We start from the raw sequence: 12,772 nt of genomic DNA, 5'->3' as shown, positions 1-12,772 counted from the left end.
TGTGTGTCTATCCATTCACCCGGCATTTACTTTACACCTGCAACCGTGTCAGGGGCACCAGATATGAACGCTCCACAAATAACATACAGGAAAGGGGGAAGAATCTCTTCTTGGCCCAGAGAAATAAAATGTGAGCATCATGTGAGTTCTGGAGGGAAGCTTTAAAATAGGCAAATGAAATGGCCAACAAACCTCTAAAAAAGATGCTCAATATAATCAGTTATTAGGGAGATGTAAATCAAAACCACAATGAGGTACCACTTTATATGCACTAGGCTTTCCCAAAAAACAGGGTAAATAAGTGTTGGCAAGGTTGTGGAGAAACTGAAACCCTCATACACTGCCGGAGGGAATGAAAATGGTACAGTTGCTGTGGAAAACCGTTTGGCGGGCCCTCAAAAAGTGAAACAGAATTATCATGACCTAGCAACTCTACTCCTAAGCATGTACCCCCCTGCCACCAAATACAAATACTTGTCCACACAAAAACTCATTCACAAATAATTCATATCAGCAGTATTGATAATATGCAAAATATGGAAACAACCCAAATGCCCATCAATGAATGACTAGATAAACAAATTGTGGTCTACCCATACAATGGAATATTACTCAGCCATAAAAAAGAACGAAGTCCTGATACATGCTACAGTACAGATGAACCTTGAAAACATTGTGTTAAGTGAAAGAAAGGTCACATACTGTATGATTCCATCTACATGAAATGTCCAGAATAGGCAAATCCACAGAGGCAGAAAGCAGCGTAGTGGTTGCCTGGGGTTGGGGGGAGGGGGAATGGGCTATGACTGCTCAATTAAACCCCATTTAAAGTATGGGGTTTCCTTTTGGGGTGACGAGAATGTTTTGTAACTAGATAAAGGTGGTGGTTGGAGAACACTGTGAATGTACTGCCACTGAATTCTTCACTTTAAAATGGTGAATTTTATGTTATGTGAACTTTATGTCAATTTTTTAAAATCTAAAAAGTAATAGACACATGAGAGAAAATAGCTTTTCCCACCTTATTGTTAAGAATAAAGTGGCTGGGACTGGTAAAGCCACCCTGTGGTCAGGAAGAGACAAGTCTGAGGAATTACAACCTTCTAAAGATGGCAGAGCAAAAAGATGGAAGGAACCTGAGTTCTGGATAGGCTGTCAAGCCATTTAATTGATCTGCCACAAAACCACTCTTGCTTAGGACTTTTTATTTTGTAAGATAATAAATTCCACTATTGAGACGTCCTAGGGATGGGATATTTGCCAAATGCTTTCATTTTTTTCTCTTTTATTTATATTTGCTGCCTGGAAGCTGTCAGGCTTCTGGAAATTTCCCTGAATGATTCCAGATACTCCCATAATCATTTTCTGGCAACTCAGCTTTTAAAAACACTCCTTTTCTATTTACCTGCAGAAACCAGACATGTACCATTCCTGCTGTTATAAAAGTCAAGCCCTGTGAACGTAACCACTTACAGAACCTAACCATTCTAGCCCTCCCAGAAAAAGAGACCAAGGTAGGACAGAACACAGGTGCATCACGTCCAGATCATATCTGTAGTCCACAGGCACTTGAGATTCCCCAATCAGGAGGAACCTGACCTTCAACAGAATGGCTCTCTCTCTTTTTAGTCCCAGTCTCACGTCAGTTAATTTCAGTGTTTCCGTATACACTGTGGGGGCCTCTTCCCAGTCCCACCACTATACGTGTACACGCATGCACAGGTGCAGAGCTCCTCATACCATGCTCCTGGAGAAATGGTTTTTACCTGAAAAATCACTCAGAAATCAAAATGCCACAAATCCCTCAACGTAGTACTACCTCAGCTTCCCCCAGCCCTCCCAAGAAAACCACCTTGGGTGGAAGTGGAAAAGAGGTAGGAGGCAGCTTTCCACTTCCTGCCTCTGTCCCACACTGGAGCCATGAAGAAGGTAGCGATCCTCTGGGATACTGGAGATACGGCTCTTGGGGGGGGTCCCATGTCGGCAGCCACATCTGCCATCAGCAGGAGCCATGGCAGGGTCTCTTTTGTACTCTCCAAGACGTTTTGTATGAAGAACTCAACTGATGTCTGTTGACTTAAGTTTTGTGTCAGTATCACAGTTGTCACAAATCCCAACCGTGACTTATGGGATGCTGTACAGCTGACAAAATGCTTCCACGTGCATCACGTTACTTAATTGGGGCTACAGTTCCTTAAGGTGGGTCTTCTCGTCTCCACTTTATGATAGGAGGCCAAGGAGAAGTTAGGAGAAGTGAATGTCACACAGCCACAGCCCGGAAGTGATCATCGAACCTCTGGCCCAGGCCTTCTGATCCCAGATCTCTTGCTCTTTCTGTTCTGTGTTGTGGACATCTGGGGCCCAGGAGCCAGTACTTGGCCCTAGGGTCCTCCTCTGGAAGACGTGGGAGTCTCCAGGGACTCCTAACTCCTAACTCCCACCCCACACAGTCCAGCTATCTGATGCTCACTTTCCTAACGTCATTGTTACGGCACCTATTTATAACTGTGCTAAGAAATGCTGCTTTCGTGGCCAGGCTCATGAACTGGAGAGTAAATAATAACCCTGCAGGACTGACGTAGATAGGAACAGAATCTCCTCTAGAAACCCACTAGAAGAACCCACTGTACCTTTATGACCTTTTTTTAAACTTTTCAAGACAGTCTCATAAAAACTATGATTGCTGGGAGAGGTCAGAAAGGGCTTTTTATGTTTTGGCCTCTCCCCTATCCCTTCCTACTCCAAACCCAGGAAATTCTTGGTAGAATAAGGACTTTGTATTAGTTTCCTATCATTGCTGTAACAAATTCTGACAAATTTAGTGTTTTCAAACAACATAAATTTATTATATTACACTTCTGGAGATCAGATATCTGGGTACAGCATGGCTCAAGTGAGTCCTGCTTAGAGTTTCTCAAAAACAAAATCAAGGTGTTGGCAGGGCTGTATTCCTTTCTGGAGGCTCTGGGGACGAATCTGCTTCCATGCACATTCAAGGTGTTGGCAGAATCAGTTCCCCGTGACTACAGGGCTGAGGTCCTTGTTTCCTTGCTGGCTGTCGGCTAGAAGCCTCTCTCAATTTCTTTGGCCGCCTGCATTCCTCATCACATTGCCCCTTCCACCTGCAAGTCCTTCTCATGCTTCACATCTCTCTGTCCTCCTCTTCTGTTGCATCTCTTCTGCCTTCCTCTTCTGCATTTAAGAGCTTATGTGACCATATTGGGCCTGTTGGATAATTCCCCTACTTTAAAGTCAGCTGATTAGTTGGGGCTTCCCGGGTGGCGCAGTGGTTGAGAATCCGCCTGCCAATGCAGGGGACATGGGTTCAAGCCCTGGTCTGGGAAGATCCCACATGCCGCAGAGCAACTGGGCCCGTGAGCCACAACTACTGAGCCTGCGCGTCTGGAGCCTGTGCTCCGCAACAGGAGAGACCGCGACAGTGAGAGGCCCGTGCACCGCGATGAAGAGTGGCCCCCACTTGCTGCAACTAGAGGAAGCCCTCGCACAGAAACGAAGACCCAACACAGCCATAAATAAATAAACCCCCCCAAAAAAAAGTTAAAAAAAAAAGTCAGCTGATTAGCAACCATAATTACATCAGCAAAGTCCGCTTTACCATGTAACATAACTACAGGAGTAACACCAGAGGGCTAAGATCCTTGGGGCCAAAATTCTGCTCAGCACAATCCACCCTCTGGTGGCCCCCATGACTCCCATCCATTCCTCATGGCCTCCCAGTCCAGATTTCTACTAAGTTTCTCCATGGTATTTAGGCTTTCTCTAAGGTGATTTAGGATTTCTCTGTAATTGTCCGTAATCCTTCTGAGCCCCCACCAGCACCCTTTAATATCCGTATTTCTACTAACAGTCTGTTCAAGGAAATCTAGGCTTTTCTCTATCATGCTGCCATGTCCTAAGTAAGTTACTTCACTTCTCAGGGTTAAAAACTTCCTCATCTGCATAATAATTCTAGTTTTAAATTTTAGGAGAGAGAATACTCCACAGAATGACCTTAATCATCATCTGATTGGCGTTGGATTTCAGCCATTACCAGGCTCCACAAGAAGAATGTCATCAAATGACCCAGTGGTCACATTTTGGCCAGTTTGAAGAAGGGGGGAGCAGTTTGGCCAAGCTGTTTGCCTATCTTGAAACCAGGGCTTTGGGGCTCTGAGATGATCTCTGAGATAGGAGCTCCTGTGTCTTCTACTTCCCAACACTGGACACAATGCCAAGGCCTGACAACCACCAACTGTCAATTTTTAATTTAACAAACACATGTCTAATGCTTACTAGGCACTATTCTAAGTGCTTTATAGTCATATTAACATATAGGCACTATTATTGGTAACTTATGGATGAGGAAGTGAGGCACAGAGAAGCAAGTAACTTACTTAAGATCACACAGTTATTAAGAGACAGAGCCAGACATGAAAAGATGCTCAACACTGCTAATTATTAGAGAAATGCAAATCAAAACTACAATGAGGGCTTCCCTGGTAGCGCAGTGGTTAAGAATCCGCCTGCCAATGCAGGGGACACGGGTTCGAGCCCTGGTACAGGAAGATCCCACATGCCGCGGAGCCACTAACCGAGTGCACCAGAACTACTGAGCCCGTGCTCCAGAGCCCACGAGCCACAACTATTGAGCCCAAAGTGCTGCAACTACTGAAGTCTCGCACCTAGAGCCCAGGCTCCGCAACAACAGAAGCCACTGCAATGAGAAGCCTGAGCACCGCAATGAAGAGTAGCCCCCGCTTGCCACAACTAGAGAAAGCCCGCGCGCAGCAACGAAGACCCAGCGCAGCCAAAAATAAATAAATAAATAAATATGTTTTTAAAAAAACAAAAACCTACAATGAGGTACCACCTCACACCAGTCAGAATGGCCATCATTAAAAAGTCTACAATGGTATAGAAACTTGTATTTCTAATCTGGCAAAACTATAAATTATTGGCAGGAAGGTGGAAGTATAGGAATTTTCATGCATTGCAGGTAGGAATATAGACTGGAAATTAATTTGGTACTAATGTAGAAAATCAAGTATACATATAGCTTATGATCCAAGATTTCCACTTCTGGGTCTGTGCAACAAAGGTAGTCTCACAAGGTCCATAAGGCGATATGGACAAGGATGTGCACTGCTGGTGTTTTGCCTTGTTGGGAATTGACAGCGACCTGGGTGTCCATTACAGGGAAAGTGCATAGGTAAATTGGTAGATGCACTCAATGGAGTACTATGCAATGATCAGAAACCTGAGTTAGATGTATGTATAGCAATGTGATGAATCTTAAAAATACAAGATTAGTGAAAATAACAAAAATAATGACATACCTTTTATATAAATTGAAAATACATGACAAACACAGAATACATATTTTGTAAGAACTCTTGTAAGCCAAAAGATATTTACATAACAAGGCCAGTTCCGATGGGAGGACAGGAATGAGGATGGGATATGGGAATGAAATTTTAAAAAGAGAGGCCATGAACCTAGGAGTGTACTTAACCAACCCTTGGCAGCTGAAGTTAAAAAAATTTTTTTAACTTTATCTTGGCATAGAAACTGCGTACTCATTCTATTCTTTCACTCTGCTTCTAGAAGGATTTGTTATGACTAGATTGGCGGTTCAAACAGGTACTTTAGGCAGAAACTAGAACACAATGAAAAGCTTGAGAATTCTCTCTTCAAGCTCATTAACTAACGTTTTATGTTTGATCAGTCTGGCTGAGGTCACTTTTTAATTAATGTCACAAAGAAATTTTTATGGTTTCATATTAGAAAGGATGTGCTTCTTGTTTAAAAAAAACATGAAAAATTAAAAAGAAAAAATGTATAATCCCATAATCTTAAAATAATCTGCTAATATTTAATTTTGTTCCAGTCATATAAATACATGTAAATATTATATCTTGCTTTTTACCTCTTAGCATATAATGAAATTTATCCTTGGGTTCCAAGATACTGCTTTTGACTGTTGTTTCTCTCCATATATATGTGATGGTGAAGAGTGATACGAAATTAGCCTGTTTTATAAAAATGTAAGAAACACTGGTAAGCTAATTAAATATTACTAAAGCTCTCAAAAAAAAAAAGTCTACAAATAACAAATGCTGGAGAGGGTGTGGAGAAAAGGGAACCCTCTTGCCCTGTTGGTGGGAACGTAAATTGGTGCAGCCACTGTGGTAAACAGTATGGAAGTTCCTCAGAAAACAAAAAATAGAACTACCATACAATCCAGCAATCCCACTCCTGGGCATATATCCAGACAAACTATAATTCAAAAAGATACATGCACCCCTATGTTCATAGCAGCACTATTCACAATAGCCAAGACATGGAAACAACCTAAATGTCCATTGACAGACGAATGGATAAAGAAGATGTGGTACGTACATACAATGGAATACTACTCAGCCATAAAAAAGAATGAAATAATGCCATTTGCAGCAACATGGATGGACCTAGAGATTATCATACTAAGTGAAGTAAGTCAGAAAGAGAAAGACAAATACCATATGATATCACTTATATGTGGAATCTAAAATATGACACAAATGAACCTATCTATGAAACAGAAACAGACTCGCAGACATAGAGGACAGACTTGTGGTTGCTAAGGGGGAGGGGGTTGGGGTTGGAGGAGGGACGGAGTGGGAGGTTGGGGTTAGCAGATGGAAGCTTTTATATACGGAAGGGATAAACAACAAGGGCCTACCATATAGCACAGAGAACTATACTCAGTATCCTATGGTAGGGACTTCCCTGGTGGTTCAGTGGTTAAGAATCCGCCTGCCAGTGCAGGGGACGTGGGTTCGAGCCCTGGTCTGGGAAGATCCCACATGCCGCGGAGCAACTAAGCCCATGTGCCACAACTACTGAGCCCGCGCTCTAGAGCCTGCAAGCCACAACTACTAAAGCTCGCACACCACAACTACTGAAGCCCACGCGCCTAGAGCCCGTGCTCCACAACAAAAGAGAAGCCACTGCAATGAGAAGCCTGCGCACTGAAACGAAGAGTAGCCCCCGCTCACCACAACTAGAGAAAGCCCGCACGCAGCAATGAAGACCCAATGCAGCCAAAAATAAATAAAATTTTAAAATAAAAGAAAAATTTAAAGCAAATATCCTATGATAAACCATAATGGAAAAGAATATTTTTTTAAAAAGAATGTAAATGAATAAATAAAAGAGATGGAGCCAGGATTTGAGTCCAGGCAAACTCCCGATCTCATGCTTTTAACCACTATGCTATGCTGCCAGAATGCCATCCTTCAGGCTACCTCTTCGTATTCATTCTAACAGTGGGATCAGAAGAGGTGACAATAGGAGATTATCCTCCCACCCGATGCCACTGCCTCCAACTGGACCATCAGAGAATTAAGGAAGAGTGGTGCTTGGGAGAAGAATAAAAAGAGGAGGCTGAAACCAGAGTTAGGGAAGGAGGTCGAAAGTAAGGAAGGTGGACATCAATGAGCTCAAAATGTTAAAAGTTTAAGCTCTATTTCTCCACGTCTTCTGCCTCACTGCAGCTTGAAGCTGACTTCCAGGGATGCTGAGAAAATTTAGAGTTAGAGAGCAGAGTGAAAAATGGATCAGCTGTGGACTTCACAGAGCCCAGCAGGCTGAACACACAGTGGGGGCCAATTAAAAATACTTGATCAAACTTACAGCTACCAAAGGGAAGGGGAAGGAGGGATAAATTAGACGTTTGAGAATAACAGATACACATTACTATATATAAAATAAACAACAAGATCCTACTGTATAGCACAGGGAACTATGTTCAATACCTCGTAATAATCTATAATGGAAAAGAATCTGAAACAGAAAAAAAAATATATATATATACACATATATATATCTGAATCACTTTGCTGTACACCTGAAACTAACACAACATTGTAAGTCAACTATAATTTTTTAAAAAACTTGATCAAATCATATTTTAAATATTTTTTAAAATTATTGTGTCTATCAGAGGGAGGGAAGTGCTACTTAGAAGCTAAATTCATGATCAGCCATTCTGCCATCAAGGGAAAAATTCTTATTATTGAGAAGTAGATCTCTACATTGTTTCTTCCCCTTACAGAGGCTGGCAAGGAAAGAATGAGAAAATACGGAAATGTGAAAGCTTCTATCATTCTCCTATGCCGCTAAAGGTGAGGTTGCAAACTGGCCACGCAGGGGCCGAGCTGGCTCGCAGACATGTTTTGTTTGGCCTGCAGAATGTTAGCCTGCACAGTGGGGTTTTTTTCCCCCTCAGTGTTTTAAATTGGAAATAGTGGCCAACATATTAAAAAAAAAAATAGGCAAGAATCCTTTGACAGATGTATTGCAAATAAGTTCTACTGTTCTGCAGTGTGCCAAAACTCTCTTAGTTGTGAATTTTGATAAACAGAAGTTCCTAATTTCAATGAAATCCAATTTATCAGTCTTTTCCTTCATGGCGACTGCTTTGTATGCCCTGTTTAAAAAAAAAAAACTCTTTATGAAATTCATGAAGATATTATCCTATGCTTTCTTCTAGCAGCTTTATTGTTTTACCTTTCACATTTAGATCTAAGACCCATACTGAAATAATTTGGGGGCATGGTAGGGATCCAGGTTCATTTTTTGCCACGTGGATATCCAATTGCTCCAGCGCCATTTATTGAAAAGACCATTTCCCCACCACCCCCTACTGGATTATGATGGTGTCTTTATTGTAAATCAAGGGATCATATATGTGTGGATGTTTCTGGCCTCTCTATTCCGTACCATTGATCTATTTGTCTAACATGTGCAACAATGCCACATTCTCAATTACTGTGACTTTCTAGTAAGTCTTGAAATCTAGTACTGTAAGTCTTCCAATCTGTTCTTCTTCAAGATTATCTTGACTATTCATTGAGATGGACACTTAACATTGGTGCATGTATGTATGTATCAATGTTAAGCCTCAATGAAAAATAACACAAAAGGGACTTTCTGGGGGTTAAGGGAGATGAGATATTGAGCCTCTCTCAAGGAATCAGAAATCTAGCAACACAGAAGCCTGTATGGCAGTAGTCTAGAGCTGCCTTTCTAGACACGGTGTGCAAGCTCCAATCTATGACAGGCCCCACCTACCGCTCCCCACCACTGAGGCAGATGGGCCAGTGCCATCTCTCATCTTATTCTGGACTTGCTTCACTCATTTACCTTGCTGCTTGGATCCTGGGCGTATTTGAACGAATGGACTAGTTTAGCAGAGCCTGTTGCCGTAGCTCTGGCCATGTGAAGAGGCGTTCCTGGTGATGGTGAGAAGGCTGCATAGCTCTGGATAATTGAGGGAGACGGAAGGACGGCCGAGGGGCTCCTCCAGAGCAGGTTTCTCAATATGGACACTACTGACACTGCGGGCCAGATCATTCTTGGTGGTAGGGCTGTCCTGGGCACTGAAGGATGTCCAGCAGCATCCCTGGATCCCACTAGATGCTCTCCCAAGTTGTGACAACCAAAAACGTTTCTAGACATTGCCAAACGTTCCCTGGGAGCAAAGGCAGAATCGCACTCAGTTGAGAACTGCTGGCCTAGACCCAGAGCAGAAACAGGAAAAAGGAAGGGAGATGTGTAGTGGGTACGGGCCCTGGGTTAGGAACACAGGCAGGACCCCCGCAGTTCCCATCTACCCACCTTCCCTCAACAAGCAGAACAAGAGATCTACAAAGAGGGAGAGGAAGACTGACAGAGAAAGAGTGGATGGTGCCACGGGGAGCTGTGAGTGGGGCAGCGGCTTCACAAACTCCAAGGGGCATCTTCTGTGTAAAATATAAGAACAATGTCCCCTAGAGTTGTGCAATGTGTGGCCCTAGATATAAACTATTTAAAAGCTCCCATCTCTCTAAATAGTCTATAAATTCTGCCCCTTTCCCATTCCGAGTGACTAGGACAAAAACATCAGCTCCTCCACCATTACCTCTGCCTCTCAGAATCCCCAGAAAGATAAAGATGCAGGCTCTCAGCACACGTGGGTTGAGGTTCAAGCCAATTTCATTTGCATTTCAAAGGTCCTGCATCACAATTCTCTGTATCTGTCTTTAATTTGCTTTGCTGTCCCTTTATTTCATTCCCCAGGCATTATCTTTCTTCCCCTTGGCCTTCCTTCAGCCTCATAGCTTTGATGAAGTCTAATGCAGGGGTGGCGGCCTGTACCCTGTTCCCCAGTGAGGTACCAAGGATGAGAGTGGTCCACGCAGGTACAAGAATAAGGGGTACATTTTCGGTAGAAAATTTTAAAACATTAATAAATTTGACTAAAAGTCAGTCTGCTTTTATTAATCAGCGTGCACCAGCACTTCCAAAATTGTTTAGACATTTGTCAGTGATAAAACACCCCTCCCCCCACCCCCGATTCTCTTGGTCTATGTTCTAAATGATTACTGTCGTTATTCTTTTTTAATATACATATTTATATTTATATATCATAAGCATAAGCAACATCAGCAGAGAACATAAATATTTTACACACACACACACACACACACACACACACACACACACACACACACATACAGTATTTATGTCCTCTGCTGATGTTGCTTTTGCTTACGATGCTACAGGATACTCACAGGTGAACCTTGAAAATTTTATACAGCTTCTGTGCCAATTCCTTTTTCCTGCCAAATCTGCTAAGAGGATTTCAGGGCAAATAAAGGAATGTATATCTGGGTTACAATCTTATTCTCAAAGATACTTTTTATTCAGTGTTTGAAAGAAAAATGCAGGGAGGGGAAAACCACTCCAATACCCGCAAACACTAAAGTTGGCTCTTCCAGAACACCTTATATTTACAAAACAATATGGCAGGGCTCTCTGGAGTTGCATTTTGCCATTGAGATGCTAAACTTGGAGCACTTCCCCCTCAGGCTCAGGGATTTTTCAAAATTGTTAAATAAACTCAACTCAGAATTCTTATTCAAATGGAATTGGATATTTCAGCTTCATTTTCAAACTCTTCATTTCTGTACTTTGATAAGCCTTCTTGCCAAAGAAAAGGGGCAGAGGGGGACCTTGCACCTCTCGGTCACCTCAGAGCCCCTGATATCTCCCCCTGCCCCCAAAGAAAGAGTTGAGGATGGATAAAGTCTCATGTCATCCGGGAGGACTCCTGCCTACCAGGGCTTAGGCCCTTGTGTTCTGGGCTTTGGCCCTTTGTCCAAACACATGCCAGAAATGTAACAAATCAAACTAGCGGGCTTGGTTCATGCCAGAAACACTAGTTTACAATCTTCCAGTGAAGCATTTCAGGAGGAGGTTGGGGGAAAAAAATTGGGAGAACACAAACCACTCCTTGAATATCAGTGAAGTGACTTCATTCACTGTGCTTAAATCTGAAAGGGGGCTGCAATGGCTGGGTGCTTTATGCCTTCCTGGGACGTGCAAGGCCTTCTCTTCTGGCCTTGTGCCTGACTCTGGCCACTTCCTCCCCTCATTCCATCCAGAGGAGACTCTTTTGCAGTTCCCAGAAGGTGGCATGCTCTTTTCCAGCCTTGCCTTAGCACACACAGCTCCCTCTTCCTGGAACACCCTCTTTTTCTTGCTTAACGCTCCCTCTTTTAAGACTTCCGTGAAGCCTTCCTGGATCGCCACAGTCTGAATTAGATGCCCCTCCTGTGTGTTCTCAGAGCCACCTGGCTTTGTGCCTTCTGGCGGATGCTGTGTTCACCGCAACTTACTCCTCCTGAGCTCACAGCTAGACTACATGTCCCAGTCACCCTTGCAGTTAACTCTTGTCACATGACCGAGTTCCAGGAAATGAAATATGCATAGAAGTGATGTGTGAAGAGAAACTGTATCCTCTCTACAGTTCTTTCTTCCACACACTGGCTAAAAGGAGAAAACTCTCTAGCCCTAGAGGAAGATGGAAGCACACATAGAAGGGGTCTGGGTTCCTACATAACCACAAAGAAAAATGGCACAACTATGAACATCCACTCTGGACTATACATTGAGTGAGAAACTTTCATTGCGTCAAGCCACTGAACTCTCAGGGCTCTTCGTTATAGATAGCAGTTAGCTGGCACTGACTAATACATCATAGCGCCTACCCCACACTGCCTTGCAAGTCATCTGGTCTCTGTGAGTTCCTTGAGGGAAGGGATTCTGTCCTATAGGTCTCAGTTCGAGCTCTTAACATAGTGTTTGATACAGAGTAGGGCCACAGTAAGTATCTGTGGAAGGAAGGTCAGGAGAGGGAACAAACTTATGAATGGACACTGTAGCACAGCAGAAAGTCGGCCCTGGGAACATTTTTACCCTTTGCTCAGAATTAGCTGAGACCCTAGATGAGTCACTTTTGCCTCTCTGCACCAGTGTCCCTGACTGTAAAATGTGGTTAGCAAGATCAGGAGTTCAATTTTAGTGAGCAATCACTGTGCCCTAGAGGGCTTGTTAACAGGAAGATTGCCGGGCTCATTCCCAGGGTTCCTAATTCAGTTGGTCTGGGGTGGGTACCAAGAATTTGCATTTCGAGTAAGTTCCCTGATGATGGTCTGGGGACCAGACTTGGGAACCACTTGCCTAGATGATCTCAGATCCCTGGGAACGGTCAGGGCCTGGTGGTCTCCAGTGGCCAACCTTATGAGCCAAATCATGGACGATTCTTCCAGAGTTAGTTTGGCATTTGGAACTACCAGATTGGAAATATCCTATGTGTGGCCAATTTGCATTCACAGTACGGAATAAAACTCCCACCTGATAGGAGACTGGTGGCTCCTAAAATTACCCAAGTTTTAAAGATAAGAAA

The sequence above is a fragment of the Balaenoptera musculus genome, chromosome X (assembly GCF_009873245.2).
Source record: "Balaenoptera musculus isolate JJ_BM4_2016_0621 chromosome X, mBalMus1.pri.v3, whole genome shotgun sequence".
Lineage (NCBI taxonomy): Eukaryota > Metazoa > Chordata > Mammalia > Artiodactyla > Balaenopteridae > Balaenoptera > Balaenoptera musculus.
This window is presented reverse-complemented; position numbering follows the sequence as displayed.